The sequence below is a fragment of the Empidonax traillii genome, unplaced genomic scaffold (genome assembly GCF_003031625.1).
Source record: "Empidonax traillii isolate 1590-97213 ecotype Southwest subspecies unplaced genomic scaffold, ASM303162v1 scaffold405:size801240, whole genome shotgun sequence".
In the NCBI taxonomy this organism is placed as follows: Eukaryota; Metazoa; Chordata; class Aves; order Passeriformes; family Tyrannidae; genus Empidonax; species Empidonax traillii.
The window spans coordinates 685,503-704,157 of record NW_020955598.1 but is presented as its reverse complement, the minus strand read 5'-3'; positions in this window follow the sequence as shown (position 1 = coordinate 704,157).

The following is an 18,655-nucleotide window of genomic DNA, read 5'->3' as shown; positions in this document are numbered from 1 at the left end:
TAAACCACTGAGCACATCACCCAGCACCAGATCCAGGTGCCTCTTAAACAGCTCCAGGGTTGGAGACTCCACCACCTCTCTGGGCAACCCATTCCAATGCCTGACCACCCAAACAGTGAAAATGTCTTTTTCTAATATCTGATCTGAATCTGCCCTGTCTCAGCTTAGGGCCATTTCAATAATGGCACTTTCAAATGCCCTTTCTGCTGATCTTTTCTGTTGGACATCAGCCCCAAATGACCAAGGGTACATGATGGTATTTTACCCATCAGATGTTTTCGGTTTTAGTTTCTCCATGTTAATCTCCCACTGTAGTTTTTGTGCCATGTCTGTCAGAGGGGGGAGGATTTGGGGTAATACAGGCCCCAAAGTGTTGAGAAATCTGGCTAGTGAATAAGGAGTCACAAATGTTCAAAATGTTCATTTTGCGTGGCCGTAACACTTGGGGACGTGGTTTAGTAGGGAACAGCACAGCACTGGGTTGGACTTGATGATCCTAGAAGTCTTTTCTAGTCTTAACATTTCTATGATTCTGTGATTCTGAAGTGCCCTAAAAGAAAGAAAAATACAGGTTCAACCAACATCATGGACTTTTTTTCCCATGCTGTGCCCATGAATATTCTCATTCCTGAATAATATACATTCCACGTGAATGTTGGAGGGTATATCTTGTTCTTATTATTGTTTAAATCTTTATAAATTACCCACAATTTATTCTGTCCATGGTGCCTAGGCCATGCATGGGGAAGAGAACCCTTCTTCAATGTGGTAGGTGCCCCTTTCTGTGTTGGCAGAGGCTACTCAGGACTTCCCAGGAGAAGTATGGAACCAAACAATTGTGCTACAAAAATTCAACACCAAAAATTTTCATCACTCCAAGATTGAATAGGCTGAAGTTCATTTATTTAGCTACCAAGACACAGAGTCTCAGTGTCAACTGCAAAAAAATGGTGTCTAGGGTTTAAAAAGAAAAAAAAAGAAACATAAATAAACTACACATGAGCTGCTGCTGTCCTCAGGAGTGAAAACAGGACACAGATAAAAGCAATCACTCCAGAACTGAGTGAGGTGCCTGAGTCCACATTTGCAGAACTGGGGGATAGTTCTGGTCCTTAATGATAAGGAGAACTGGCTTGAGCCAATGCAATCTGCATCTGAATTTGCCTGATAAAATTTGTTTTTCTGGAAGAGTGTGGATGATAGTGGTTAAGCAGCAGGGTTGTTTACATGTTAATATTGAGGCAGTTTCTATACCTGGGTGAAATGGGGGTAAAAGAGGGCTGTAAGCAGACTGTGGGCCATAATAGTTTGCAGCACATCAGCCAGAATGTAGAGGATGAATCTGTTCTAAGTTTAGTTTTCACTTAATATAAATTAGGAGTAACTACTAAATTGAATTACTCTAAGTATTTAATGAAATAAGACAAAGGAGGATCTTTATTCTTCTTCAGGAACTCAAGGGTCTTCCTCTGATAGTAGCTACTTACATCTTCTTTCACAAGACGTGGTAAGGTGACTAATCTTTTGGTTTCATTTCACAAAACATGAAACTGCCACCTCCATTTCCTAGAGCCGTTCTGGTCGGGGAAATGCCTGGGGTAAATCTGGTTGAACCACTCTCTCTGTCCTCTGTTGAAACTTCCACAGCTCAGGAGGGAGAGCAAGTTTGGACATGCCAGAAGGACAGTAAGCAGAAAATAGCAGGATTCTGTACCCTTTTCTTGGTTGGAAAGACCAGAAGAAGGTTTGCTTCTTTGAGTGAGCAAAGTGAAGGGTGAAGGATAAACACGGAGGGATTAAGATTGTTGTCTTCAAACACATCAAGGTACACAAAGGGGATAACAATCAGTGAGAGACTGAGGCTACAAAAGGCGGAAAAAATGACTAATGAAAAGACTCCCAAATAGCATTAATAAACTTGGAAATGGGACTTTAGAATGGGAGGCTGAGGAAGTTTCAGGAACAAGCTTTCAAAATTAATTAATGAAAGTTAATATAGCCTGCCTACTTTTAGGATGGTAAAAGTATTTATGATGGTGACATATCATGAGCAATATAAACCAAGATAGAAAACTTTGAAAGTATTGACACCTGCAAATAAACAACCAACTCATACTCCCATCCTTCCACATGCCTTTCTAAAATTCAAGAAGTATGTGGATATGCTGGAGAGGGTTCAGGAAAAAGCCATAAAACCAAAGACTGAAAATCTAACTCACTGTAAAACACTATCATAGCAGAGTTTTAATACATGGAAAGAATTATTTTTTCTAAAATCTACGAGTACCCAGGAAAAACAAAAAAATATAAAGGCCTCCTTAGATTCCTATCACTAGCAACTTTGAAATCGATATTGAGTTTGCTCCAGTTCGTACACAAATGAATTAATGGAAATGTTGTCAACTGCGTCACTGAGGGTCGGAATGGAAATGTCATTCTGGGACCTTCTGATATCACACTTTGTTAAATGTTCATCTCACCCAAAAGCTGACAAATTTTAGCCATTTTCAGGGACTTGGGCAAGAGTGAGAGAACTATGAAATAATCAACATAACTGCTAAGAATAGTTACCTCTTAAAGTAAGATTTTATTTAGTTATGAAAAGATGCAGAAATTGGTAGCCCTCTTACACTGCTAGTAGGATGAGAGTTCATGTTGGAAAAAAATGTTGTAGTTTTTAACTACTAATTACTTTGCTGCCAATTAACTTTAGTGCCTTTTCTGATGCCAAAACAAGGGCCATTGCTGTGTTTTACTGAGTATATTGCCTACCCTTCAGTAAAATAAAATCCCAGAAGCAGACTTTCTTAGCACATTTTGTAAAACAAACAAAAAAAAAAGGCAAAAATCAAAGTCAACTAAATTCAGAGTTACACCTTTACTTGCAAGCACAATGAACAACCTGGATCTTACATTCCATTCAGGGAAAGGAAATGCTGACACACTTAGCAACTTGTGCCATAAAAAATAAAATAAGCATAAAAAATTAATCTACTTTTGCCTTTAAGTGTGTAAAAACCTTTTTGGTTCCGATGCTCATTCTGAAATTTTGGCAGAAGGCTGATACATCCACACAGAGACTTCCAACCTTCCAATAAGAAGCTTAGGTGAGAGGCAGCACCAAGACCTTCTGTAAATTGCTGTGCATCCCTAATTCTCAGAGGAGACAAGCAACCCGGATATTTGAAAGATACCATGAGACAAGATCATATTGGCCTCGTGTCTTACCAAATGACAAAACTACATTACAACTCAGAAAAAGTCTTGGAGAAGTTCTTTTGGAAAGTTACCTGTTTCCAAGTGTACAGAGTTTACTCATTTATATGTATGTTTTCTTTGCTCCACAAGTTGTGCTTGGGTGGGAGAAGGAAGTTTATGAAACTTGTAAAATCACCTCTAGTATATCCAGTGTACAACACCAATATAAAGACATATGGCCTTGATACCAATTGTCCTGTTGGGCTGTGTAAGGAGCCTGTAGTTTGTTGTAAAAATGGAAAGAAAACTCCGAAAGAAAAACTTGTCTTTTGTTTTGGTCTGTCCTTCACTGTGATTTTTGCACTCCTGGAATATTGAGCTGAAGAAGAATCTCTACCATTTTTCATCCCATTTTTCATCAGCCTTTTACAGCTGCATTCCTGACCTTTACTAATGACTGAATATTTGTCTGGAGGTTCACTGAACCGCATATTCCATGCCCAGCCACATCTGCAAGTACTGTAAGCAGACACCACTTCTGAAAATAGGACCCACCAAAGGTGTTGCTAAGTGAGTGTATGTAAAAACATTTTTGTGCAGTGCAGTTTCAAACCCTCTGTCTGGTATGGAAATCAGAGCACTAATAAATCATAGGAGTTCCTCTGATTGTAAGTGAACTTTTGTAGTTATTTGCACCTATGTTGAAAGGGAAAAATCTTTGAAGCTAATTTATTTTTTTGTGTATTACAGCTGATAGAACTTACACTGATCTGTCTAGACACAATGAACTTAGAATGATTTGCAATTATAGGGTTAAAAAGTGTTAAGAATCGACAGAATGCAGTAGGTGTTTACTATTATTTTCTACTTCCTGTTACTGCAGTCTTAAAAAGAAAAAGTCACTGAGCTAATTAAATTACATAAGGAAGACATCAAGAAATGATATTAAAAGAAAATTGATTAAGACTACAGTCTGTATTTATGCTGAAGTGATAATGAGTAATATCGTTCAGGTTTCATTTGTTCAAAGTCCACAAGATAATGTGCAAAAGAAAAATATACATCCAGGCAACAGACTACTATGTGAAAGTAATTTCACATTGAACGACAACATACGAACCTTGTTTTTTCACACCGGATGAACTTCTGTCTTACCATTGCTTGACTGGTCTTCCCATTTTTGTCAGTAGCAGCACAGGAAAGTAAGCAAAATAAAATGAAAAGTTTGAAGTCATTCTTAAAGCACCGAGAAGCACTCGGTGCCTGCTGTAAACTCAGTGTTCATCCTGGCACCGGGAGGAAACTGCAAAATCATTTCTCTGAAATTTTAATGAACTCCGATGAGAACACTGCTGGTTAATGGACTTTATGCAATGGGCAGAAACTCATCCATTCGCAATCCAACCTTCCATGGGGTTAGCTTGGTTTGCTAATATTCATTATCACTTTACATCTACCTCTTTTGAATGCTGGTGTGGATGCAGCTGATCTGAAAAAACAAACCTTGTGCTTGGCTTTGTTCCAAGCCAGAATGAGAAGTGCACGGAGCACCAGAGGGATCTCAGTGGTGAGTCTGCAGTCCTGGTGATGTAATGGTGTGGGAAAACCTGCCATACAATCAGCTTTAGATGGTCAAGCCTAGAAGTTCTCACCTCCAAGAGTTAAGAGTTATATCCTTTCTATCACTCTTGTTACTCACACAAACCCAAATTCCTAATTTCTGTCTTCTTAATACTTTCAGTGGAAAACAGGAAAGGAAGGGGGAGTTTTTCTTTGTCACTTATCCAGTTTTGGTCCTTTATTGATTCTCAGAGTATCTTTGTTTTGATTTGAAACTTTTGGATCAACTTTTAGTGTCAGCATCATATACAGAAATATTTGCATCTCTAGTGTTGGACTGGACCAGAGCAGGGTTTCAGGTAATGTAGATGTATGTGATATGAGTTACTAGCTACCTCCTGCAATCATTAAAATGTGCATGCTTAATAGCTGGTTCTGAGCATCAGTATTCATTTCTTGAAGTCAGGGCCTACTGTTAAAGAGAGGCAATGAAGTCCTGAGCAAAATTTGTGCGAGAGAGTGGACAGCGGGCACGTTGCTCCCATAAATCCATGATCAGAGCTGTAGGAATTTAGTGACACAGGACATCAAAACACGAAACAGTAGCACTTAAACAAAGGTGTATCAGGGGTAGCAGAGGGATGCACACCAATCTAAATGAAGAAATGTGGTTTGGAAGAGCGAGGAGGGATCTCACAGGTAGGAGGAAGTTAGCAATGCATTTGTGTGAGACTCTAAGCAAACAAACTGAAAAGCTCATTTGTTTTCCTACAGGATTACCTGATATTATCTAAAGCACAAAATAATTAATTTCAAAAAGAGATCAGTTGTCAGCTCAAGGCACTCTGCTGTCAAGAGTTCCAAAAGCAGGTTTCTGTCTTGCCACACTTTACTTTTTGAGGGCCCCAGTACAGCAAATTACTTAGGCAAGAGTTTTATTTAGCCTCTGACTTGAAGGAGTATAAGAATATCTTTAAATAGTTAGCTTAATCTGTGCTCTTCAAGAAAGGAAGGAGTTAAGAAGAAAGTTTTCCTCAAATTTGTTGGCAGAACAATAATGTAAAGCATTCTGTATACATGTATTTTCTGGTTTCTCTGAAAATTCACACCCACAGAGCAACAGAGATATACTAAATGTATATATATAAATAAAATATATATGTATTTGTTTATGTATTTGTTTATGTGTAAGTATAAAGAAACTGCAGATAAATACAGACTTCTAGTGGCCTAGAAGCAAAGAAAAGCGTTTTACAGACAAAGTACTAAAAACGTTGATATGTCATTGGCAGGATCTCAACATCAGTTTCTCCCAAAATGGATTGCATTCAACTCCTGCAAAAAATCAGGGGAATCTTATAGGCACTGATTTAAGGAATTAAATACTAATACTGAGAATATGGGATTAGGCTTGCACATATTGATGATTTCAAGATGTAACTAGTAACTCAGACAAATCTATGTTCCTTCAAACCCAGCTCTGCTGTTGGATACCATGAGCCAGTGTGGGACTGCCAGTATTCCAGTGAAATGAGTTACTGAGAAGTTCAAATATGTTTCCTGTGGGTTTTGTGATTGCTCTCTCGACTGAGATGACCTTCCCCTGGAACGTGTGTTCCAGCTGTATCGCAGATGCCACTGTAGAGGGTGGGATAAAATCTGGACTCTTGCCTTTTTCTTTTTTCCATCTTTCTAAAAATACCGTTCTATTAATAGCACAGCATTTTCCCAGACTGCCTGTCTGTTGAGATGAAAAAGGGAGCTCATTAAGCTACTTTGGTGATAAAATAGACAGTTCTGATAAATGCACCAGAACTGACCATCCATTTGGTTCCAATCAGTAACATTCTTGCACGAGTGCTCAGGACGTCAAGTCTTTAGCACAATTCCACTTCCTTTTTTTCAGTTGTTTGATCCCTTGATGCCAAATGCTGGAGGCTGCTGGCATGTTAGACACTGCAGCACGTGATTTCACCAGTGATTTGTTGCCATAAGACTCATCATCTGAGCCCTAAAAGCTGCGACTGCTTTAACCTGCGCTTTCCACAACCTTACAGGCCTGCTTGTCCTGTACTGTCTCAGTGGAGTTATATCTCCACCCCTGGACTTTTCCTGCTGGAATGAATTGGTACTTTGCAAAGGAGTCCCTCTGTTCAAGGTTTAAAATGCTTCTTTAGACAACGGAAAAGAGGTGGCTAATTGCCAGAAACCAGCTGCATTAGAGCTGTCAAAAGGAGGGGCTGAGGAGGATTAGTGAAAATGGATGAAATATGCAGGAAAAGAAATAGGAACAAGGAGGAGGAAAATGATAAAAAGAGGAAAGTCAAGTGGGAAAAGAACAACAGAAGAAAGAAAAGTTCAAACAGCAGTGGAAGAGAAATTCAAAGTTTAGGCTTTGATAAAGAAAGGTTTGATGAATGAAAAAGATGAGGTAAGAGAGGAAGATAGATAAAATAAGTGATAAACGAGGAAAAGCAAGAGAGAAAACAATTCTGGGGAATACATTAAAATACATGATGGTCACCTGTGATATTCACATGCTTTTTCTCACTAAAAAAGAATGCAAGAAAAGATGGTTGAAGAAATCAACAATATAGACTAATTTATATCTTATATAATGTTTACTGGTATTTGAGATCCAAAGTTAAAATCTGTTTTTTTGCCATCCTGGAGCAGGAATTCGATTGTAATTCCTTTACTGTCTGGACTGTGTGAGCATGTCTGTACCACCCAGTCAATGCTACGTCATATCAAGATCCTGGAGTAAGCTCAGCATGAGGCAGGATTTGCATGGCAAGCAGCACAGCTGGAACTCAGCCTTGCACCCAAGCTACCCATCCTTTCAGTAGAGTCCTTTGCCTCTGGGGGACACCAAACAAGCAGAGACACAGTGTTTGTGGGTCCCTTCTTCTGACAGCCTTGTGTGTTAGCACAGTGGGAAGCAAAGGTGTAATTCCAGCTTTTTTGGTTGCAGCTGTTTTATTTCCCAGAAATACTTCAGTGCTCACAAAGATACAGGGCATGTGAGAACAACTGTTCAGGTTTTGAGCCAGTGAGCCCGTGCAAACCAGTAACAATCACAAATACAACAGCTTTTCCTGTATAAAATAAAAGTATGCTTATCCAAATCAGTTTACAGGACTGGAAACTTTAAAAAAAAATATAATTCACAATTTCCATTTCATGGAACTATTTTGAACAACTTTTAATTCACACGACAAGGATTTTAAGACTTTAACATTTTCATATTAAATGACATTTTATTTTAAATTAAAATAAAATGTGCTTTCTAAATGTGTGGCAATAAAACCTGATGTCTTAGCTCCCCATACTTGTTCCTCTGGGAAAATAAAGTCTCAAATACCCTAAATTCCACACTCTGGAGCAATTTAGATCTCCTTAGAGATCACAGTTTGAACTACAAATGCAATAAGGGCTGCATCCTGCTGTAGCTGAAATCCTTCCTAAGTCTACTTCTGCTTTTCAATCTCTCTAATTTTTCATTAGATCAAGAGTCACACATTTTTGTTGGCAGTAAAGCAATTCCAATTTGAACTGCCTTCTGTCTTCAATAGGAATTTTCCCAAAGTACAGAAATAAAAATGTAAAACTTTGCTGTGTTTCATTACTTTCATTCTTTTGAACATTGCTGCTCTGAAAGCTCTGTGTGAAATTATTAGAAGATGGGTTTTGAAATGCTTGTGAAAGTAGATGCATATATGGGACTCAAAGGGCCTTATTTAAAAAAGAAATTTGCCAGTTACCCAGATCTCTGGTTGGTTATGCCCATTCAAGGATACAGAATCCATCATTCCTATGATTATTTTTACATCTGAACTTTTTTTTTTTTTTTTAAACTAGATAGACTTGAAACTTTCAGGGTCATTTGCCCAGCATGTAGTTGAATGTCCTGTGCTATAGATTCCAATTAGCAAGACCATGTTCAATGGTCCTACACCACCAATGCTGTCTAACTGCTTTCCACTTGGCTTTATATGTTTCTTCTTTGTTGCAGCTGCAACCAGGTCTATCTACCCTTTGATAGAAAAATTTCAATTACCCCAGGGAGAAGCTTTTAGCTTTATTAAGCATTGAAGTCTACACATTTGTTCTTCTGTTGAAGAGCAGTTCAAAAGGAGACTTTCTGAGGAAGTAATCTGATAAATTAGGATAAATCTTGTGGACTTTCACTGCTAATGTTTCTCCTGTAGTCTGAGCCTAAGAATCTGCCAACTCAATGTACGGTTAAGCATTTCTTTAACACTTTTAGCCCCTGACAGATGTTTCTTATACTTTACAAGTAAATGGCTCTTCAGTGTTTTTTGAGACTGCTGTGCTCTCAGCATAAAATTGATGTCACAGAAGGCTGGAGAGCTGTGCTCCAGCCTTGATAGACAGTGACAGAAAACTGTTCCCATCTGGCAGCTTTGTGCTGGCCTCTGAGTAAACTAATGGTTTCCTTTCTGAGATGATGGGTGTCAACTCATCACCTCCTTGCTGCCCAGAGTAACCTTAGTTATCTCAGCAAAAGCAAGGTCTGCATACACCAGGTCTCTGATCTGCCCTCACTTTGTTGTCATTGGCCTCTCGGGGGAGTTGGGGTGGCCAAGTGACGTGGAGGAAAGCTGGCAGTAATGCTGTTGTAAGTCACATCTCTTTGTAGATTAAAAAAAAAAAAAAAAAAAAAAGAGCTGCTCTTCCTAACGCTGTCAATCTTGTATTTTATTTCATTGGTGGGTTCATTTATGCCAGTAAATAAGGCTGTCATTTCTGCTTTTTAGTGTTTGAGAATTCCACAAAAGTTTCACGTCACTGGTTTGAAATCGAATCTTTCATTATTGTCTCTATCTTGCAAATTAATTTATTACTGTATTTGAAGTCCTAAATGCCTCTTGAGAGAGCTGAACATACAGCCTAACAATCTACCCATAAAGAGCAAACATGAGTTACACATTTAAAGAAGATAATCTTTCAGTTGTATGGAAATCCTGTCACTCTTGCTTTTCTGTTTAAGCTTCATATAATAAAGCCTTTCTGTCTGTTTTCAGAAAAATTTTGGTTCTTGCTCACTCATCCCTGTTCTGTGTGGCAGAAGAAAATGGCTAATTAAATCGAGACTGTTAAAAGGGGCACACAACTAAATGAAATTATTATCACCAAATCAGAACACTGGAGTTCTTGGAGACAATATATTTTTCTAGAAATCCTCTACAAGAGGGAGTGAGTAGGAAAAAAATAAACATGGAGGGAGTTCTCGAAACCCACATTCTCACCTAAGTCTGAAGCTATACGTGCTTTCTGGAGCACTGTTAAATAACAGCCACTATCAGTTTCAAACACAGGTAGTAGAATTTACATAAGCAAATGTCATCTGGCTAAATACTGCCCCATAAATATACATATTATAATCTGTTATTAACACACAAGATTATATTGTCATAATACATCAAAATGTCACAAGTGGGGATTTCGAATGAATTATCACTCCTCAATCCTGTGCATCCATCATGAGGCCAATATGCCACCAGCATCTCTCTTACAAGACACACACACACTCTCCTGTCCCCCAGGACAGAGGCACTTAAGTTCTCTTTCAGCAACTCAGCCAACAACAAATACTCCCACTGAAACCAAAACAAAATTGAAAAAGAAAGAAAAGAAAATCCCCAAACTGTTTGCTCTCTCTGAGGGAAACACTATTTCATGGTGCCATATAGTTAGTGAGACAGAGGCAAAATAATTAAGATTACAGAAATTAATTCTATATCAAAGTCCACAGAAGGACTCCTGTTGGCATCAAAGCTTTGTCTTCTTTTTGATAATGAGATTACACTTCATACTTGATTTTCTACATATTATTCTCTGAAGAGTAGTTGTATTACCACTGTCTGTCAATGATTCTGCACAAAATTCAATTTGTTTAAAAGCAAGGGATAGGTTTTTTTATGCCACTGGGTTTAGAAAACCTGCAATCCAAGACCTTATTCCATAACCTTGGAGTTGAAACTGTAGTTAGAGCTTGTGCTTCCAGTGTTTCATCATGTGCATCCATATTTTATACTTTTACTTCCAGTTAGTCAAGGCTTCTGTCTTTCAAACTTCAACTTGCATCATCTACCCATTCAATACATTTGTATACGCGTAATTACATGAAATGCAGTAAATAATGCTGTTGACAGGACACAAAAAAGCGAAAACAATTGTTTCTCTCACCTGGTTGGGTCTGGAAAAATTAGATGGAGTAAAATGCAGTTAGAAGGCAGCAGATAAGATTGAACACAAAGAACGTGTTTACTTTATTACCAAAAAAAACCCCCATATATCTGCCTATCCACTTATCAGAGTAGGAACACCATAAACCAAATACCCAATCTTATTTTGATACTCTCCATTTTCTGGACACAGGGAATGCAGTCTGGGGACATTTTGACATGTAACCTTTTAAGAGAAGTCATTGCTGTTACTGATGTTTGCAGCATTAAGAGAGAGAAACTACTGGAGGAAAATCTTGCAGGTGCCAGACAGAAAGATGCCTATATTAAGACTTATGTTGAATTGTTAATTTTTAGTTATCAGCAAAACCAAACTAAGAATCTGCGTGTTCAGCTGAGAGTGTTACTGGTGCAGCTTGTTCAAGCTTCAGAGATAACAAGTTGCTTTCAGTATAAAATGCTGAGATTTTTTTTCCTTCTCCCAGGTTTGAGCTCGTCAGTTCAAAGCATACATGAAATTTCTGATGTTTACAAGGATTGAAGAAGATCATCATCTCATTTGGGGTACATCTGACCTGTAGCTGGAGAAGGCCAACTTCATTTTCCATATGTGAAAACACTACAGCCCAAACAGCTCTTATGCTGGAATTGGCCCATAAGATATTCCCATCCTAGTTCCAGCCATTCACCTTCTCTGCCCAGACCCTTTCCCATTTCTTCCTCCTCTCTTCTTCAGTAGCTGTCTACAGATGCAGGAAATTAGGTCTCTAGGGGGGAATGTAGGGCCTTTCAGGGGAAATGAAAGCTGAGTGGTTGGCCAAGGGCAGAGTCTGGCTGCTCATGCAGTGGAGGTGACTGGAAACTGTTTGGGAGATGATCCAGGAGATGCTGCGGGTGCCAAGGTGCAGAGGGTGGAGGTGGCTTGGGCAGGGTGGACAGGGCAGGAGAGCTGCTGCCAGGGGAGGCAGTGAAGGTGGGTTTGAGCACTGTGTGGAAGAGGATGATGATGGGAGTCGGCGGGGGACACAGCCTGCAGCTGGACAGGAGGATGTGTTACAGGGCTTTGGAGAGCAGATCCAACTCACGGCTTCCAGGGCTGCACATCTCTGCTTTGCCTTATCCCACTACAGCAAAAAGCAGGTGAAGGTGATTTCAAATTAGCAGAACAGTTCTATCAAAAACTTTGCTGATCAATATGACAGTTGTTTCAGGACTGTGCTTTCACCCAAATTGCACTTTATCTTCCTGACACAACAATTTATAATTTTATCTGTGTTGCTTTTATTTCATGGACTTCTAATGAAAGATCATCTCTGGTAAGGATCAGTTTATATTTCCTGCAGAAATCTCCTCTTCACTGCATAACCTTCACATGCTACTGAGCGAAGATCTCTTTTTCACTCAAATATTAGTAGGAGAATTTCCCTGCACTTAGTGATACCTCCAAGGCACTAACATGAGAGAAAGTCTGCCAGAGGCAGGTCGAGGAGCCGTTGAATCACTTTCTTTAAGATTTCTGCATACCCAGTGTAGCCTACAGTGTGAGGCTATAGTGGTGGAGGGAGGAGCTGTGTGTTAGAAACCATAGGGATGATCTACAAAACATAAGGAAAAAATAGCACAAAAAGTGATGGAGAACATTTCAAAGAAGGCAAGTTCTGCTGGAATGGTTCTGTGACAACCTCAGCCAGTGCTTTTCAGCATCTTCAGTCGTTGTCTCACTTAAGGAAATTAAGGCACCTCGATGCTTGATCGTCACAGGAGTTCACAAAGCAAGGAGTGGTTTAGGTCTCTGGCTGACGCTGGTACCTCCCAGGCTGAGAGCAGCACTTCAGTCAAGTGGCTTTGTATCAGCGACACGGGCACTTCTGCACATGCAGCAAATGTTTGTGCCTTAATGCAGTTTTCCTCTCCAAAGAAAACATGCATTCTATAGCCTTCTTGTATCATTCCTCTTCCTTCATTACTCCACTTCAAAGTATTCTTTCTAGAATGTGTCCTCAGTCCTTTCTCTGTAGAACTAAACAGTAGGTCAGGCAGCAGGTAGGTATATTATACTCCCAGGCACAGGAATTCCCCTCAAAAGAAGTGTTCAAAGTCATTGCAGTAATGAGGAAATAAACAAAACAATGAACCCTGCTGACTGGTCTCTTGCAGTATATAGCTGCTATTCAGGTGACAAACTAAATGGTGGGCAGAATATAACACTACTGCTATTACTATATATCTTCATAATGCTTGGGAGATGGCGGCAGTCCTTGCCCTCATCCCACAACAACATTACCTGGCATAAGCCAATGGGATTTCCACTATCAAGAGTTGTCCAAGCCATAAAAGAATCTGTTCCAAGCAGAGGGTGTTGCCCAGGTGAAGGATACAGCGCCCTTACTTTCATTGTGCTTTCTCATCCCACTGGTGGAACAGCTTGGTCTGTGAATCTGCCTGCAGCATGGAGGGAGTAAAAGAGAGAATGTGCACACACACTTCTGGCAAAATAAACGCCACAGTTTTAAGTTCAACAGGAATCTCATTTTAACAGGGGAAAAAAAAATAGTAATTCCATGTAAACAGTATCTCTCTGGAACAGGCCCCCAGCAGGTACTTGTGTCTACAGGAAGGCTGCCTGAGCTCTGCCTAATCCTCAGGAAATTCTGATCTCACACACATCACTGGCTTGCACCATGAAGGTACACAGGGCTGTCAAAACAAAAAGCTCCTGTTGTGCTTCACAGTCCCAGTGGCACCTGGCATTCACCAGAAAATGGAAACCTCAGCACATGTAAGGGCAGAGATTGAGAGCAGCCTGTGCAGGCCAGTGCAGGGACCCCTTTTCTGGCTGTGAAGAAAGCCTGTGGTGAGGAGCACAGTACCAGCAGCACCACTTGGTTCTGGGAATGCTTCACCTCTTCTCCCAAGAGAACAGAAGAGTTGAAAATATTTTACAGTCTTCAATATTTGCATTTTCATGTGTCTACTTTTATCCTTGCTTTCCTTGGTGAGAGGCATCCAAACTATTTTTAACACAATTTTAGGATGTGAAACTGCAGTCAGGCCTGTTCATTATAAGCAGCTGGAGTTTAGATGGGAAAAGTGCCAGAAAACTTTCCAATAGTTTTAAGTAGTCTGAAACACCAGTTGGAAAAGCTTGCCTGTGAGAAAAGGATAGTATTAGCCATATAGAACAACAGAAAGGAGAACTCCATATCTTTACCATTTTTGTGCAGGTGCTAAAGTTTTTTTCATTTTCTTATCAAAACATTAACCCCTTTTGAGTTATAGATTCAGTGCATGAAATCTTTTAGGGTTTATAATCAATGAGCTCCTAATGAATTATTTAGAGTTTATAGTCAGTCTTTGGAACTGATGATCTGGTAATTTAACTCAGCTAACAAATTATCAATATCTAACAAATATCTATTATCAATAGCTAACAAATATATTTATATGAGAAATACTTCAGCTAGTGTTCACTCAGTAAGTGGACTGCCCTAACTTTTGCCTTATCTTAATACTGGTAATACCAGCTAAATTTTAGTTTCCTATTTTGAGGTTTTTTTCCTAGACATATATAATAATTTTTAAAACAAAATGATAATTTAATTAAACATCCATTTTTTAAATAAGTGGCACAGACCAAGAATCTTTCCATATTGAGTAAATATCAGGTGACCAAGGGAAAAAGCCCTGGTGAGCCCCTAGTTAATGTTTGGGTCTCTCTCACAGTCCTACTCATAGATCACACTAACAGATCCCAGTGAGACACCTCACTCAGCACACAAGATTTGTACCTTTGAGCAAGGCACACTCCCAGGACATGGCAAAGGAATCACCTCCATAGTGTGACCCTACCGTGGCACTGGGCAGCAATCTGCTTCTGTCAAAATGTGCTCCTAACACACCTAAAACTGGACCAGGTGATAACCTTAACCCTCAAGGAACCTCCGAGATTGAGGGTAAAACACCAGCCAGCTGGACAAAGTGAGTGCCCCATTTTCCTGAATATTCCATGTCTGCACTTGGTGATGCATCACACTGCTGATCACACAGTCTCTGGTGGATGCCTGTTCTTCATCCAGTTGTTTCCATCAGGAGACAGAAAAGCAGGGGAGCTGAGGTTTTGTGGTTCCCAGCCCCAGTCCCTCGTGCTGCTGCCTCCAGATCAGCCTTCAGCTGAGCTGGCACCTATGATGCTTTCTAGTCAAACAATATTAAAAATTAGTTTTACCAAAACTTTGTATATTCTAAAGCAAATGCCTTCTTTTCACCTCAAAGTCCTTTGATCGAGACTTATGCCCGTGAAGTCCTTGTGAACCGATATATGCACAAACTTACACTTTAAAGACTGAACACATGACACAGTTACTGTCACTGCCTTCTCTTGCATAAGCTGTAATTCTCCTGACACACAAACCAAGATCCATGACAGGTATGCACAGATATAGATTTTTGGGATCAGCATACTACACCCACCTGGAGAGGTGCTGTCATTTATGTTTTCTGCACATCAGTTCTCCATTAGTAAAACCCAGAGTGGTAAAACATCCCCTTACTTCAGAAGTGATTTACCTCTAATTGTACATGATATTTAACAATCACTGTTAGGGGGATTTTTTCTTCTTTTGTGGTGGGAAATGCCTACAGGGAATCTGCATTTTAACCCCTCCAACTTTAACTCCAAAAACTTGAAGGGACTGCACATTCAGACACAGCATGAATACAATAATCTTATTTTTCTGTATTTTGTGATGCTGCTGCCATCTAGAGTGTGTCAGTGATATTGTGTCAAGAAACACCATCAGCAGTATTTAATTAATGGATTTGGCATTAACATGGAGCAAGTATAATCATAATCATAATCATACATTTTTCTCTATTGTGTTCCACTGCTGCCACCTAGAGTTATAAAACAAGTAGATTATTTTTCCTCACTACATCTGCTTAATTAGTGGCTTTTTATATTTGAGGGTGAAACCTCACTTTTTCACTATTTTCTCATTGCTTTGGCTTGTCTCTTTGTCCTGATTGTCAGTTTAATCCAAGTATTGCATATCATCATGTTCTCTTTTTTATAAAAAAATTAACAAAGTGGTTAAGCCAAGTAATTAATTTGTTGCAACTTTATGTTTTTGAAGGTCATCTTTAAATGATAAAATATCTTAGGTCAACCTGGGTTTTTTTCTGGTTACAAGACATCATTCAGTATAAAAATTTGACTTAATATTCATTTGAGACCCCCTAATCAGAATTAATAGGGAAAAATAATAGGCTGCTATTGTCATTAACAGGGACAGGCAGCTGCTCTTACTCCTGGAAAAAAATCCCAAGGCTTTGTAAATCTTTTTTTTTTTTTTTTCTTTTTGGTGGCACAGAAAGCAACACACACGCCTTGGGGACTGTAAAACAATCAATAAAAGAAAATAATGAATAATAGGTTACCAAATCCACAGTCACTAATGCATGTGACCTCCTTGTATATTTGAAGGTTCAAAAGAAGTCTCCTTTGATGCCTAGTAGGTAACTACAGAAATTCCTGGAAGAAATCCTAGGCATTCTTGTTCTTTTAGCCTATTTAATTTTTAGACGGCTTTGGATGACTGCACTGGAGGTAACAGCAACCCTCCAAGATCAAACATCCACCAACTCTTTACCTGGATTGTTCCTTCCTCTTTGCTGATGTAATCACTTTCATTATCCCTCTTCAGGTGGCCTTACTTTGTTGGGAATCCTTAGCTTGTCATGTCTGGTGGAAACAGTAGCACTTTCTATATCTTTGTTTGACAGCTCTATTACAGTGCCTCAAAACTCAGGAATTTAATACATAGGCCTCCTCAATATCTCTAATGGAAAATTTCATGAAAAAAAAACAACCTTTTCTTGGACTTTGATCACAGAACTTTCTCTAGCTGGCTGTTCTTGCTCCTTAGTTCCTCTGGCTGTGCCCCTTGCCTCCCTTCACCTACCTGTGAGGCAAAGCCAATGTCCTGGCTTTGTCTTTTCAAACTACCTTTATGAAAACTGCTCCCAGCTCTTGTCACAATGGCCTCACCTTGATAGCAACATGAAAGTCACACCTGCTTCTGTATATCCTCCCAATAGCTCACCCCAGGGAAACTGCTGCAGATAACTGGGAGCCAGATGGAACAGGGTTTTATTCTCAGGTTGGTGGCGTTTGTCTTTTTGGTTGTAACATGGAAACTTTTGAATAATAGATCCAATCAGTTCCACCATTTCTCAAAGAACGTCCCAGGCATAAATGCATAGGTATTTACAGATTTAAGCAGAATTAAACGAGAAAGAGAGCTAAACAGGGAAGGTATGAAGCTCAGATATAGAGCTGGCAGAACCAGAAGCTACAATAGGATCTGAAATTGTCTACAGATCAAAGCTATTAACAGCATGCAGTGTGCCAACCAAATATCTCATCTCTGCTTGTCTTCCCATGGCAGAAACAGGAGAAGGAATAATGGTGTGAAAGAGGTCTGGAGTAAAGAGCCATGAGGATCCAATGTTTTTAAAGAATGAAGAGTGAGTGGTGTGGGGATGAAAAGAGTCCCTGCGAGGCTGGAGGGAAGCACTCCCAGCTGGCCATGCCCAGCAGTGTCTGACACAATGAAGGAAAGGGGAGCCTCAGGGTGTTCCCAAAAATTTAACAGAATGGGAAAGTGGTGGATAGGACCTTTCCAAGCTAGATAGGCAAGTATAAAGATTGCTTAGTGTAAGAAAAGGCCTAAAAAGTAGTTTCCTGAAGTATTCATCACCCTGAATAGCAATGGCTGTGTGAGATCATTCACGAAAAATAATCCCGTGAAAGCTTAGAAATAGTCTTTGTGTTCAGGGTATAACAAAAGCATTGCCAGTAGGCTGCTGTTATCTCCCAACTTCACCTATATCTGAATAATGATAAAAAAAAGATGTGTAAACAACATAATCAGTATTTCCAGTAGTTGTTATAACCTCTTGCTCATACTGTGTATCCTTGTAGACTATCATGAGTTTTGTCTAAGGAGCTTTGATCCTTTTCTGTAAAATGGACCTAGGAGTGAATGATAATACATGATTTTTATAAGAATGGACTATCTGTTATCCTTGATGGGTTAGCAACCACTAAAGTCTGATATTTATCTTGGTTTTTATTTTCAGTTTGAAATAGGGGTCATTTGTTAGCATGTTTCAGTTGGTCTGTGGTGACAACATTCTGGGACCCCTTGTGTTTGTTAGGTATTGGCAACTTTGACAACTTCTTTTCCTTTGTCCACAGGTCTCAGGTCTGGTAATTCTAAGAAGTGATACTCTCAGTTTAGGAAATTTTTTTTTTTAGTATACTTTTTTTTTTTCTAAATTTTAATCAATTTATCTGGTGTTTATGCTGCATTTTTCCCTAGTACTTGTGACCATAAAACCCAGTGTGTATTATACTTCCACTGATATAGCAGAGAAGTACAAAATTGAGGCAGTTGAAGCTTGTAATCCTTTATCTTTGAACTTGCATGGAATCCCATCTTGGCCAAATTACTATAAGCCTTTGTTATTCAGCATATTCTATTCTAACTCAATATTTAAAATGAGAATTGATCAGAAGATTGCACCACTGGGTGATCATCTAGCAGGAAGATTCATCCCATACAAGCTTCTTGAGGGGGTTTTGTCCTTTGTTAGACTTAAAAAATAATCAATCATTCATTCCT